The 13,539-nt window shown below is 41.5% G+C and overlaps 2 pseudogenes; one reads left to right on the top strand and one right to left on the bottom strand.

Annotated features, from left to right (window-relative positions):
* Positions 1-464: 464 nt before the first annotated feature.
* On the bottom strand, positions 465-4,604 carry LOC143679045 (DDB1- and CUL4-associated factor 6-like; annotated as a pseudogene).
* Positions 4,605-11,681: 7,077 nt separating this feature from the next.
* Positions 11,682-13,271, top strand: LOC143680288 (immunoglobulin-binding protein 1 pseudogene; annotated as a pseudogene).
* The last annotated feature ends 268 nt before the right edge of the window (positions 13,272-13,539 follow it).

Genomic DNA, 13,539 nt, shown 5'->3' with positions numbered 1-13,539 from the left:
GGATAATTTTAAAGTTTTCTGAATAAAAGAAGGAACTGATGAAAGTCAACAAACTTTCCACAGAGTTAAGTAGACATAATATAATGTCTAGCCCAAGTTCCCTAATCATTTTTTTTTGGCAAGTATAGAAATATATTTGAACCAACATTTTCACTATAATAAATTTACTCTTCAACATTGATCCAAGCTACTATATCTGAAGATTAGAGAAAATGTTGCACTTTGCATCTTCTAGCATGACTCATACATGACAAAAAGTTTTTAAAACATTTTGCTAATTTTTCTTACACACTCTCTCAAATTCATGCACACAATCATTCCAAACCAATGTTAGGTTATACCCCCAAAAGGGAAAAACTCCAAAACCAAAACCTTTAAATTGCACTAAAGCTCTGTAGAGGAAAAAATATAATAAATTTCTTATACAAATTTCAGAACATCTAAGTGTTGGCAACAAACGTTGATTATTCTTCATCCTCATTTTCATTCTCCTGACCAGAGCCTTCTGATCTGTCACTCTCCAATCAGTCAGCGCAGAGTGATTCAGTGAGGCCAACATCCTCAATAGGAAAGACGCTGGAACTGTAATGGTGTTTCTAGTCTCTTCCAGCATGAGTTCATTTCGAGTTATAACTTCATCAGCAAGTTTTCCATTAAAAATCCTTGACTCTTCCAGTGGTGACCAGATCTTTATGTCATAATTTATGCCAGATGAGGCTAGAACTGGCTCAAACAGATGTGGCTGCAGGCAGTTCACCACAAGATTATCAGCTTCTGGAAGGATCAAATGTTCAGCAGTGCGCCGATCCCAGATGAAGATACGTCCACAGTCAGAACCACTCATTACAAAGTTAGCACCCCAGAAATTGGCTTCTTTTATCATTGTCCTGGAGTTGCTATGACCCTTATAAACATCTTTACTAGTGGCCTTCTAATGTTCAAGGTATCCAATTCTTGCATTTCTTTCCTTTCTTTTCTCTTCCTAAAGAACTCCTGAATGCGGTCAACAGCAGAGCATCTATTACCATGTTGTGCTCTGTACTTGCACCTGGAATCAGGACTGGGTCATCATCACTGTCATCTGTGTCCTGGAGAGCAGAGTCTCTGACTGATGTTTCCTCATGAACTGAAGGTCCAAAGGCTATTTGTGGCTCAGAACTGATATTCTGATTGCTGGCACTCTCAATCCTAGACTGATCTGTAGTTTCTGATTTCCTTGCCTTTTTCAGACAAAGCGGATTCTTCAGGAACCGCGCAAGATCTGTCAAGATTGAGGTCATTCCTTTCTCCTGAGCTGGAATCCAAGGCTCAGATGTGAATTTGTCTGATTGTGCTTTAGGATGCTGAACTGTATTTTCTGTAAATGTAGCTTCCTGATTGTTACATTCTCAGAAAATTCGTCAGGCGCTTTTGTTCCACTGTCTCCTTTTGGTGGTTGCATTGAACTTTGTGAGACCAAGGATTTCTCCTGACACTCAGATTTGCAATGGTTCCCATTTCCTCTGGAACTTGAGGCTGTGCTACTCCATTCATCTGTAAAGTTCAGTATTATTGTGCTTGTAGTTGTTCCTTCTGTGCTGTAGTGCAAACTTAAAACTGTTTCACCTGTCCCTGGTTTGGGGTTCAACTTTTCATTACTGTTATCAGACTTATGATGTGTATGGTGTCCAGAAACCTCAACAGACTGCCTTTGTTCACTGGAGAAAACAGCAAAGAAGTTGAATGAGGGCTTTCTATAGAAGATGATGTCAAATATGCTTGAGCTTACATTGCAGAGGATGTAGAAGGCTGAAGAAATTGTTCAGCTGGAGTATCTACTTCCATCGCAATTTCACCCACTTTCAAATCAGTACTTGATGGGACCATAGGAAGAGTGGAAACGTCTGACTAACTCATTCCACCTCTAGGTTGGGAATCTTCCTAGTTCTCTACTGCTCTGTGCAACTTCACTTGTTCTTCAAACCATCTTGATAACATATCAGACATTTTCTGCATCAATGACACATTGGGACTTTGCTCTCCATCTCATCCTTATTCACTCTCAAGCCTTGCTCTGGGTCCGTATCTGACCAATCACCACGAAGTCTCAAACATTCAGCTGGAGGCTACTGTAACTCTTCTCTTCTCTCTTCTGCAGAAGGAGTTTTAAGCTCTCGGGCTGTATCATCTTTTGGATCAAATAGATATTTGTATCTGAATGGTAACTGACAAGAATTTCTTGACCATCTTCACTGTAACACAGAGATGTCACCCTGCAGGACTTATTAAGATAGGAAGGATAAAAAGGGTAACCATTCCAGTAGTCCCTTGACCTGCATAATTCCCTGTAGCTCTTGTGCCCAGCATTCGCCGATCATATATTCTCACTGAGCTATCAGAACAACCTACAGCAAGATAATAAGGATTGGTGGACAAATAGCTATAGATGTGGCAGCACGTCGGCAGTTACTTAAAATGTCCTCTGTGCAGTCTTATTTGAGCAGTTGGTTTTGATGTGAATATCAAACTACCTGGTAATTTCATCTTCACCACTAGATGGAAAAGTATAAGGATCATTTGATACAGTCATAATTTCATAGGTAGTTCCATAATGGCAGGTCAACTGGCATTGTCTATTAGTTTCTGCATCTTGCTCAACATTGATATAAAATATTACTCCCTCTCCAGAGCAGTATGTAATCTGCTTATCATTTCTACCTGGTAAGAACTTTGCACTAAATATATTTGCTCGGTGCCCTGAACAAATTGTTGTCAAAATGTTTTTTGCTGTAAGGATTACTAATTACTAACATGGTGTCATCTGAACCAGATAAAATGTATTTTCTACCTAGATTGTAAGCTTTTAGAACAGACACATTAAGTCCGGAGTGGTGATTATTTCTGGATTTTGAGAGGCTGTTATATATATATAACCTGATATTTAGAGATAAGAATGAAGTTGAACATATTGGGGTTAAAGTAATTCAGAACATAGGGGTAAGGAAGACAGTGTCTATATTTTACAACCACACATACTCTCTGAGACCAATGGAAGAAAGGTTTATTTGATCTGGAACTGAAATTTTCTGTAGTGCATAATATAATTCACCCTATCTGTATAGCTCATTTGAACAACTGAAACACAGAGAGCACAGGATGGGAAAGAAGTCCTTTAGTCCTGTATAAATTATTGTAATTCCTAGAAACATCCTAGAGTATATTAACCAAATAATCAAAAAGTACTGGCAAAGTCCCCTGAGGGAAGGGAGAAAGACTATGGAACTATTAAACCTTACCATCAGGGAATCCTCTGATACTGTGTCAAACTTTAGGGACACCTGTTTCAATAGGCCATGCCCTCGATCATGAGGCTTACTCTTGTGACGCTTATGTAGGTAGCATAGAAGCTTAGACTACCTATAGGCATGCCTAAGAGTTACTCCTGGAGGACCTCTGTTGTTGCTCAGATGTGGCCTCAGTCTCTCTAAGCCCAACCCTGCAATGAAATCATTGCTCTCCCCCCTATGTGGGATATGACATCCAGGGATGACAGTCTCCCTGGCGACGTGGGAGAGGACTCCCAGGAATGAATCTAGACCTGGCACCATGGGATCAACAATTATATCCTGACCAAAAGTGAGGAAAAGAAGTGTAATTAATAAAGTATCAGTGGCAGAGAGAGTTCAAATAGAGTCGAGAGGCTACTCTGGAGGTTGCTCTTACATAAGCTTCAGGTGGACCTTACTACCTGTCATAACATGCCAACCCCCAAGCAGGACCATTCCAGCCAATCCTAAAGAACACCTAGGGCAATTTATAAGATTCCACAAGGGTTCCAGGCCAGAAACCTTCAACCTCCATATGAGTCCCTGGTCCAGATAAGCCCTGAAACCTAACCCAGCCTCTCTAGAACATCAGATAGTTCCATCTCCCTAGCCCACACTAGAGACAGACCTTTCCAATACCAACAATTTAAAATTGCCATAGCCCAAACAGCCCCAATGAGAGGTATGGAAATATCAAAGTTGATGGTGGAATTATGCATAGAAAATAAGACTTAACAAATGAATATAAATGCTGAATCATTAAATTGGTCTCTTTCAGTCTCCAGTATTTTAGAGCAGCTAGAAGTAAAAACCTAAAATTGTGAAATTGTAACCCATGTCAAAATCTGAAAAACATTCTACAACTAATTGTGGTGCTGTGCTTGGAAATTTATAGCTTTTTTGTATATATGTTATTTTTCACAAAAAAATGAAGGAAAAAATTGATTGTGATGATAAAAAAGTATTTAATCCTTCTAGCCTCCTATATTCAGGAGCAGCTAGAAGGAAAAATATGAGAGGATCATATGGTAGCCCATGACAAACTCCGGGATCTGTTCTGTAACCACTTTTTGAAGAGTGCTTTGAAAAGTATTGCTTTTTTATATTTTTGCATTCTCCAGTGTCATTCCAACAGATTGTATTAACACATCCATTATGCACATTTAGGGTTGCTTCAAGTTTTAACCTTTAGATAAATTCTCTTCTTCCCAGGTTCTGAAGCCGGAAGGGGTCCTCCAGCCCAAGAGACCTTTTCCTCACATCCCACAACATGTGGGGGCAGCAGCCACCCCGAGACATGGCTCTGCTGAAGCTGGGGTACAAGGGGAGACCCCCGAATGGGGGAGGGGACCCACGGATCAGCACCGGAGCCGCACCGGCACCATCCGCGCCATCCATCAAGGGCGCAGCGAGTTAAATAGTGACTGCAGAGGCGGCCGCAGTGCCTTTAAGCCCGGCAACACCTGGGCCAGAGCTTGCCTCATACTCTCCTTCTCAGACTGCCCAGAACATCCAGAGCCAGGTTCCCTAATCTTGACTCTCTGGTTACTAATTCTGTGATCTTATGCAAGTTATGTAATCTCTCTAAGCCTCAGTTTCCTCACTGTATTAGGATGCCAAAGTGATGATAGACCAACTCCTACCTTGAAGAGCAAATGGTGGGGAAGATAGTTAGACACATGGTCTTAATGGAATGGCTTGTGGAGGGCTCAAACACCACAGAAAGCTTGTGGATTTCCAAAAAAGAGATTAGCCATCTGAAGGAGGAGCCAAAGAAAACTAGAATTAGGGATTACCCAAAATAGGACGTCAGCAAGGAAGGAGCCAGGGAAGAGCAAAAACATGAGTGATCCTCAGCCATCCTGGAAATGGCAGGTCAGGGGGTCTAGGCTAGATATGGAAGAAGCAAAAGATTCAGGACTGTAGAGAAGAAGGCCACACAAAGATGGAGGCAGAGATTGGGGTTATGCACCTACAAGCCAAGGAACATTGAAGACTAATGGAAAACACCAGAAACTAGAAGAAGCAAGCAAAGATTCTCCCTACAAGTTTTAGAGTATGGCCCTTCCTACCCTTCGATTTTGGACTCCTAGCCTCCAGAACTGTGAGAGAATAAAGTCCTATTGTTTTACAACAAAGAGAAAGTGATTCTGGGAAGGGTGAGCAGGTGACGAAGTGAGAAACAGAAGCTAAGTGGGTTGTAGTCAGAGTAGAGTAGTGAGAATTTGAGATGGTTGGGATGGAACCTTCTGATGTCCATATTCAAAATATGTGCATCACAGTGAGTGACTTAGTAGAACAGAACTGAGGGTCATTTTTGTTTTTTTAAAAACAATAGAATAAATTTTTTAAAAATGGAACTGTACCACCAGGGAAACCCCTTATACTGTTATCAAACATTAGGGACACCCAAATCAATAGGCCAAGCCCTTGATCTTCAGGCTTGCTCTTGTGAAGTTTATGTATATAGCGGAGAAGCTTAGCCTACCTATAGGTATGCCTAAGAGTTACTTCTGAAGGACCTCTTTTGTTGCTCAGATGTGGCCTCACTCTCTCTAAGCCCAACTCTGCAACTGAAATCATTGCCCTCCCTCCTGTGTGGGGCATGACATCCAGGGGTGAAAGTCTCCCTGGCAGCGTGGGAGATGACTCCTAGGGATGAGTCTGTCCCTGGAACCATGGGATCAACAATACCATTCTGACCAGAAGAGGGAAAAGAAGTGTAACAAATAAGGTATCAGTAGCTGAGAGAGTTCAAATAGAGTCGAGAAGCTACTCTGGAGGTCACTCTTAGGCAAGCTTCAGTTAGACATTGCTACCTATCATACCTTTCCAAACCCCAACCAAAACCACTCCAGCCAATCATAAAGAACACCTAGGGCAACATATAAGATTCTCCAAAGGTTCCATGCACTAGGGTAACTTTCCAGATTCCTACAACCTCCAGATGGGTCCCTGGACCAGATAAGTCCTGAAACCTAGAAGGGCCAGCCTCTCCAGAACATCAGTTCCATCTCCCTATCCCATATTATTGATAGCCCCTTCCAACATGAAAAATTTAGAATGGGCATAGCCCAAAGACCCCTAAAGAGTGGGAGAAAGATCAAAAGTGATGGTGAAGTTATATAGAGAAGGTAGGGTTAAACAAGCGAGCATGATTGCTGAATCAATAAACTGATATTTCTTTTAGTCTCCAGTATCTTAGAACTGCTAAAAGTAAAAACCTAAAAGTGGAATTTAACCCATATCAAGCTCTGAAATTCTGTTTCACAACTAATTTTTGCACACTGCTTTGAAATTAATGCTTGTTTGTATATATGTTATTTTTCACAAAAAGAGAAAAAAAATTAATTGTGACGATTAAAAAAAAGATTTATTCCTTCTAACCTCCAACGTTCTGGAGCAGCTAGAAGGAAAAATCTGAGAGGATCATATGTAGCCCATGACAAACTCTGGGATCTGTCCTGTAACTACTTATTGAAGAATGCTTTGAAAACTATTGCTTTTTTCATTCTTTGCTTTGTATATATGTTGTATTATACAATAAAAAAAAAGTTAAAAAAAAATAGCAAGGCCAGGGTATCAGAAGAATAAAAACAGGTGGCAGGAGATGAAGTTGCCAGGAAAGCTATGGCAGGTGTTAGTTAAGCCATGAAAGAGGGCAGGAGAATATGCTTAGGTCGTCAGTAAACAGTCAAATGCATTGGGCATGGGGGAGGTCTGCAAATATAGGATGATGTGCAAAACAAGGATGGGGGGAGCCGTGGTCTGGAGAACCAACAACAGATTGGAGAATGCCAGCTTCTTCTGACCAGGGAGGGGAGGGGAAGTTACCTGCTTTGGAAAGAGCCGGAATAGAAAGGTGGAAAGAGTATGTGTAGAAAAGTTAGAGGAGGTAAAGGAGTGTATTCACCAGATCATCAGCACTCTGCAGCCCCGGTGCAGAGAAAGGACTTAAAAAGCCAAGAAACTAGTCGACAGTGAAGCCCTTTTCTGGTGCCAGGGCTATTGCCCTGACAGGACCTGGTTATATCCCCATGCAGCCCTACCTCCCTGCCTGGGCCCACAACTCCTGTACAGAGAATGGCCACACCAGGACCCTGCTGGAGGAAGGAGCTGTGTCTCCTGAGTCGTATGCTTGTCCTATTTCTGTACATTCAGGCTGCTGAGTAATGGCTCCAAAGGCAGTGCCAGCATCTCCCAGGGCACAAGGGGAAAGTGAGAAGTAGGGCTTGCACCTTATTTTGGGAGCTGTCGTCAAAGGCCCAGTCCTCAGTTTCTGTGTGCCTGACGCTCAGCTATAGCTATCACTGTAAGTCCTGTTGACAAGCTCTATAGGTACTGGCTGAAGTGCTCAGAGAGACAAACCCTGCAAGAAAGAAGAGTTCTATGATTTTCCTAAAGACGGGGAATTCTGAATACTTACTTCTCAAAGAGTCGCCCTGTCAGTCCAATTAGACATTCCAAGTAGGCCAGTTCCTGAACCTGAAGTCTCTTGGGATTGACCCTTGTTTTCTCTCTCCCTTTTCTCATGTTCTTTAAAATTAACCTGAAATGATAGTAATATGCAGAACACATACAAACACTCTGTTCTATGGTGTCAAGGTATGTACTTGGAGCTACATACCTAGGCTCAACGTGCGCTCTAGCTAAGCCACCATCCATTCTCTTCCCAACCCCTGTATGTTTAGTAATGCACGTGTGTGACTCTGCTGGCTGGGACAAGGGCTCAATCTAATGTGGAAACAGAGAATATTAGTTGTCACATATACACAAGTTCAAATATGTGACCTCATGAGCACAGGACTCTGATAACTTAAGCTAACTGGCGCTGAGATTCTTTGGGAGAGCCAGTGGGCTAATTGCTGCTGAACAGATAGATCTAAAGACTGCCAAAAAAGCAGATAGATCTAAAGACTGCAGCAGAGATCCTGGCTGCTTTTTGATATTAGGTCTTATTGCCCCTTTGATCCATTCAGGGCCCCCAAGTCTGGACTCTAGGTGAGCCCCCATTAATATATCTGGACTTCCTACACCTTAAAAAAAGGCTGTTTGTCCTCACTAGAACTTAACAGTGACCTTTCTTGGGGGATAGGGGCGGGTCAAGCCCACCTTCCCATTTACTTGCAGAATGAATCAAGAAGCAGCACATATAAAAAGACTGCTCAAGGCTGAAAAGGGATTGTTCTTGACAAACCTGCTGAAACAGCAAATGGCATACGGGAGCTGAACTCTACTACGTGGGGAATCTGTCAGTCTAACAAATGGCCAGCTTTCCCAAGAACAGGAAGTTTGGAAGGTGAACTGCAAGGAAACTCATTTAGGGGAGACAGAGGCACCACCCACTTCCTATTTCTCTCTGGCTGCCCCTCCACAGAAGAGCTAGACAGCTGGCTCATCCCTACCCACCCAGACCTGCAAGCAAGAATTGTTCAGAAAAGCAGACTCTGAGTGAGTATGTTTGTGAAGCAGTGGTAAAAAGCTTTCTGGGAATCAATGCTGTGCTGATAAATTGGCTTCCTGGGGTTAAAAAAAAATCTTGATTTGTATGATTTACCAGTGTAAATAGTCCTATAATGCCCCGTTTCAAGCTACCAACATGAAAGCAACTTGCTTGCAGGTTTAAACAATCACTCTCACAAAGCCAGTTGTGGTAGCTACAGCAGCATATCACAGTGAATTGTGCAGGGTTTATCTTCAAAATAGGACTACTTTTCACCATTGACACAGCTGCCACCCTAATAACATATCTCACTTGGATGGCCTCCCTGCTTCCAACCTTGCCTCCTAATGTCTCTTCTAATCACAGTAAACAGAAAGATCCTTTAAACTTGTTTATATCACATCTCTGCTCAAAACCCACTCATGACTCCATCTCACTATAAGTAAAAGCCACAAGCCTTAAAATAGCCTGCAAAGATCTACAAGATTTGGCCCCTATTATCTGTCAGACCTCATCTCCTACTGTTCTCCACACTCAACTCTACCACTGGTTCTCTTGCACTTTCCTAACAGATCAAGCGCACTCCAACCTCATGGCTTTTCTACTTAATGCCTGAGAATTTTGTCTGCTTTGTTCACTTCTGAGTATAACAGTGTGTGGCACATAGTATGTATTAGTGAGTATTTGTTCAATGAATAAATAAAAGAGAAGGTAGAATGGAAAAGACTTGATTTCTCTAACTCTCCAATTCTGCTGCTAACTGTGCGTACTTGTACAAATCTGTTGACATTTCTGAGCCTCAATTTCCTCATGTACAAGAAGTGATAACCCAAACAAGCAAGGGACATAATATAAAGCAAGTGCTTTATAAACAATAGGTGCCACATAAAGGTGAATGATACTAATGGGAGAAACAAAGCCTGGAAATGCATTCTTTCCATAGGCAAGTTCTGATCTTTGTTTGTGTGTGAGGATTTCCTAATTGGTTATTATCACTAGATTAGAAACTTCTTTCCTGGGATTGGACTTTATTCTTCTGAGTCTCCACTCAATATATTTCCTTTATTGCTATTATACCCATGTATTCAATGGCTTCGCCAAACCTAGATATTGAAGGTGCACGATATTATCTTTTCTCAGATTTCTTTGGAATGAGCCCCGTCTTTTTCATTCTATATCAGCCACTCACTCCCTTGACAATAACTTGGATCCACCCAAAACTTCTCTAACTCGAAGACCACTAATTCAAGCAGCTAATTATAATTTCATCCCTTCTCCTTCCAACTTGCCTGCTCAATGATTCCTACTATGAGTCTACTTGTTCTCATTGGAACATCCATGTCTATAATTTTATTTACTCTCATAATCCCTTTCTCTCTCACTTTTCATCTCTGCTGTCTGGCAAAATCTCAACCACACATTAACTGAACTATCTGCTTCTTGCCTTCACTCAAGGCACCTGAAGAAAAGTTTATTAGCAAAAGTCTCACCATCAGGCAGATTAGTTCCACTATAATTCAGGATCACCAACCTCACATGGGACTAAAAAGTGGTTGAAATTTATACATTTCTCTGGTAAGCTCACAATGATTGCAGACCTTTTCCACTCCCCTGAAACCTCTGCTGCTCCTACCACCATTCTTATGGTCAGCAGATGTCATCACTTTTGAGTTCTTTGTGTTACCAAGTGTCTAAAGCTACCCACACCAGCCTTCTTCCCTCCTGTTACAATTGAAGAGTTTTTCTTCCTATCTAACGAAGATCAATTACATCGTTTATGTTTTTTAGCCTATCTTCTTCCACCTTTTCATGAGCCTTATCTATAAATTATCCATTCTCTTGCTTGTGTATCTAATCTTTTCCTCTCTTACTGGAGCCATCTCATGGATATTTAAACAAGGTTATCTCTCTCTCAAAAAAAAAAAAAAAATCCTTGAACGTTGAACATGTATCTCCCTCTATCTATGACCCTCTTTCTCTTCTACACAATCTAATTTCTCAAGATAGTTTCTACAGTTCTTATTTCCATTTTCTCATCTCCTATCCAATTCCCAAGCCATTCCAATCTGGATTTTGATGTTATTACTCTACTGTACATTTATATCTGTGTTGTTTAATACAGTAATCATCTTTAAGTCTTCATTTTGGCGTGTGTGTGTGTGTGTGTGTGTGTGTGTGTATTCCTCCTTTCAGTTATCTATTGTTGCCTGATAAACCATCCCCAAAACTTTGTGACTTAAAACAACTATTTACTTATTCCTGAGTCTACAATCTGTGCCTGGATTTATTCGGGTGGTTTGGTTCTTCTGCTGGTTGAGTCTGAAGGATCCAAGAGGGCATTTCATATGTCTGATACCTCAGTTGGGGAGGCTGGGACAATTAAGATCTGAACAGCTCCTCTCTCCATGAGGTGTCTCGTTCTCTAGGGACTTTACACGTGACCTCTCTCCAGAAGTTTAGCCTGGACTTCCTAACAGCACGGTGGTTGAGTTCCAAAAGGGAATGTGTCAAGAAGTTGAGCCCCAGTGCGCAACCACTTATCTGCTTTCTTCTTGTTTGTTAATATCTCATTGGCCAAAGAAGTCACACAGCCAACTCCAGAGTCAATGCGGGAAAGGAGTTCAAAAGGGGTTAACTATTGGGAGGTGTGATTTTGGGGGGCCACCATTATGTACAACAGTTTATAAACACTTAGGGTAGAGATTAAATCTTCTACTTTTAAAAAAATCTTTCATGTTTACCAACATGGTTTATAGTGTACTACCAAGTACTCAGTGAATATTTCTTTACTCAATGAATGAGTGGTGAATATAGTTAACTGCCAGCAAAGCTCTGGAGGATGAACCTTATAGGCAAGAGTTCAAGTTTGGTCCATGAGGAAAGCCTGAAAGGAAAAGTGGTCAAACATCAAAAACAAACAGATGGACCCTAAGATGGCAGAAGCAGAAGATGAGTTATTGCTGCCAGGCTACCCAAGCTGTTCGAAACCATCAAGCAGCTTCTGTTCAAAGTGGAAGTAGCAACTGAAGCCACCGGTTCCTAAATAGTCCAGGATAACATATATTCCAGTTTGCTAGCTGCTGGAATGCAATATATCAGAAATGGAATGGCTTTTACAAAGGGGAATTTGATAAATTGCTAGTTTACAATGCCAAGGCCATGAAAATGTCCCAGTTAAAGCAAGTCTTTAAAAATGTCCCCCTTAAGCCACCAGTAAGAGGTTACCTTCACTCAGGAAGGCTGATGAAGTTCAGGGTTTGTCTCTCAACTGGAAAGGCACATGGCAAACATGGTGATGTCTGCTAGCTTTCTCTCCAGGCTTCATGTTTTATGAAGCTTCCCCAGGGAACGTATTCCTTCTTCACCTCCAGAGGTCTCTGGCAGCGTGGGCTCTCTGCTTTGTGGCTCTTTCAAAAATGCTTGCTTCTTTTAAAGGATTCCAGCAAACCAATCAAGCCCCACCTGGAATGGGTGGAGACACATCTCCATTTAATCAAGCTTAATACCTACAATTGATTGAGTCACATCTCTGTGGAGATAACCTAATCAAGTTTCCAGCCTGTAATACTGGATAGGGATTAGAAGCAATGACTGCCTTTATAAAATGGGATTAGGATTAAAATATGACTTTTCTAAGGTACATAAATCCTTTCAAACTGGCACAAGGTGTTCAAGGGACTGGATATCCTTGAGAAGGCTGCTGAAATGATATCACAGCTGGACTTGTTCAGCCTAAATGAACCTAGAAGAGATTGCTTCCACTGACCTGAAGTACCTGATGGTGCCAGCATTTCAAGGAACTCTTGCCACGAAACAAGTCAAGCCCAGCAATCATCTACATCATTTGCAGCAGGCTCAAGAACACTTTCTAAACTACTTAACTCAGTGCCATTACTACATATGGCAGACCTTGAGCTGCTCCAAATCAAGAACAACTCTGCTGAAAATAACACTTCAAGCTTCTCCATAGTCTATCCGAAGCTTGTTGCTGTGGCATCTCAAACTAGGCTAAGATAGAGAGATACAAGCAGAAGAAGGAGGTGGAGCATAGATTATCTGCCCTGAAATCTTCCTTAGAAAATGGTGAAACAGATGATAAGCGTGTTGGGGAATATTATCACCTTCACCTTCAGAGGTGGATTGGTATCCGTTTGGAAGAGACTGAGAGTATTGATCAGGAGATAAAAATCCTAAGAGTAAAAGACTCCTCAAACGAAACATCAATTTCTCACTCATCTCTTCAGGACAGACCTTCAACGAAGCCCTTCACTCTCACCCCTAAGCCGAAGTGTTTGACGCTAGTTACCCAAGTCTGGTAACCATGACAGTGATTTACAGATATGATTAGCATCAGAAACATGGAGCATTACCAGATCAAGGAATAGTCAAAACAACAGCAGCAGAGTTCAAAGGCAACTCAACAACCAGAAGATCAGGAGGAAAAGGAGGAAGACACTGATGAGAAAACGCTGCATACAGCCTAGGAGTGGGACGACTGGAAGGACAGTCGTCCTTCTAGATAGACAGATGAAAGACAGAATGATATGGTAAAGGTGGCAGTATTTGGGTGAGGTGGAGGCATACTGGAGTTCTCCATATGGGGTTTGTATTATTTTTGCAACTGTCTTGTTAATTTGAACGTTGTGCTGGTTTGAAAGGAAGTATACCTCCTAGAAAAGCCATGTTTTAATCAAAATCCCATTTCACAAAGGTACAATAATCCCTATTCAGTACTGTATGTTTGAAACTGTAATCAGGTCATCTCCCTGGATGATGTGATTTAGTCAAGAG

Source organism: Tamandua tetradactyla, chromosome 4 (assembly GCF_023851605.1).
Source record: "Tamandua tetradactyla isolate mTamTet1 chromosome 4, mTamTet1.pri, whole genome shotgun sequence".
Lineage (NCBI taxonomy): Eukaryota > Metazoa > Chordata > Mammalia > Pilosa > Myrmecophagidae > Tamandua > Tamandua tetradactyla.
This window is presented reverse-complemented; position numbering and strand designations above follow the sequence as displayed.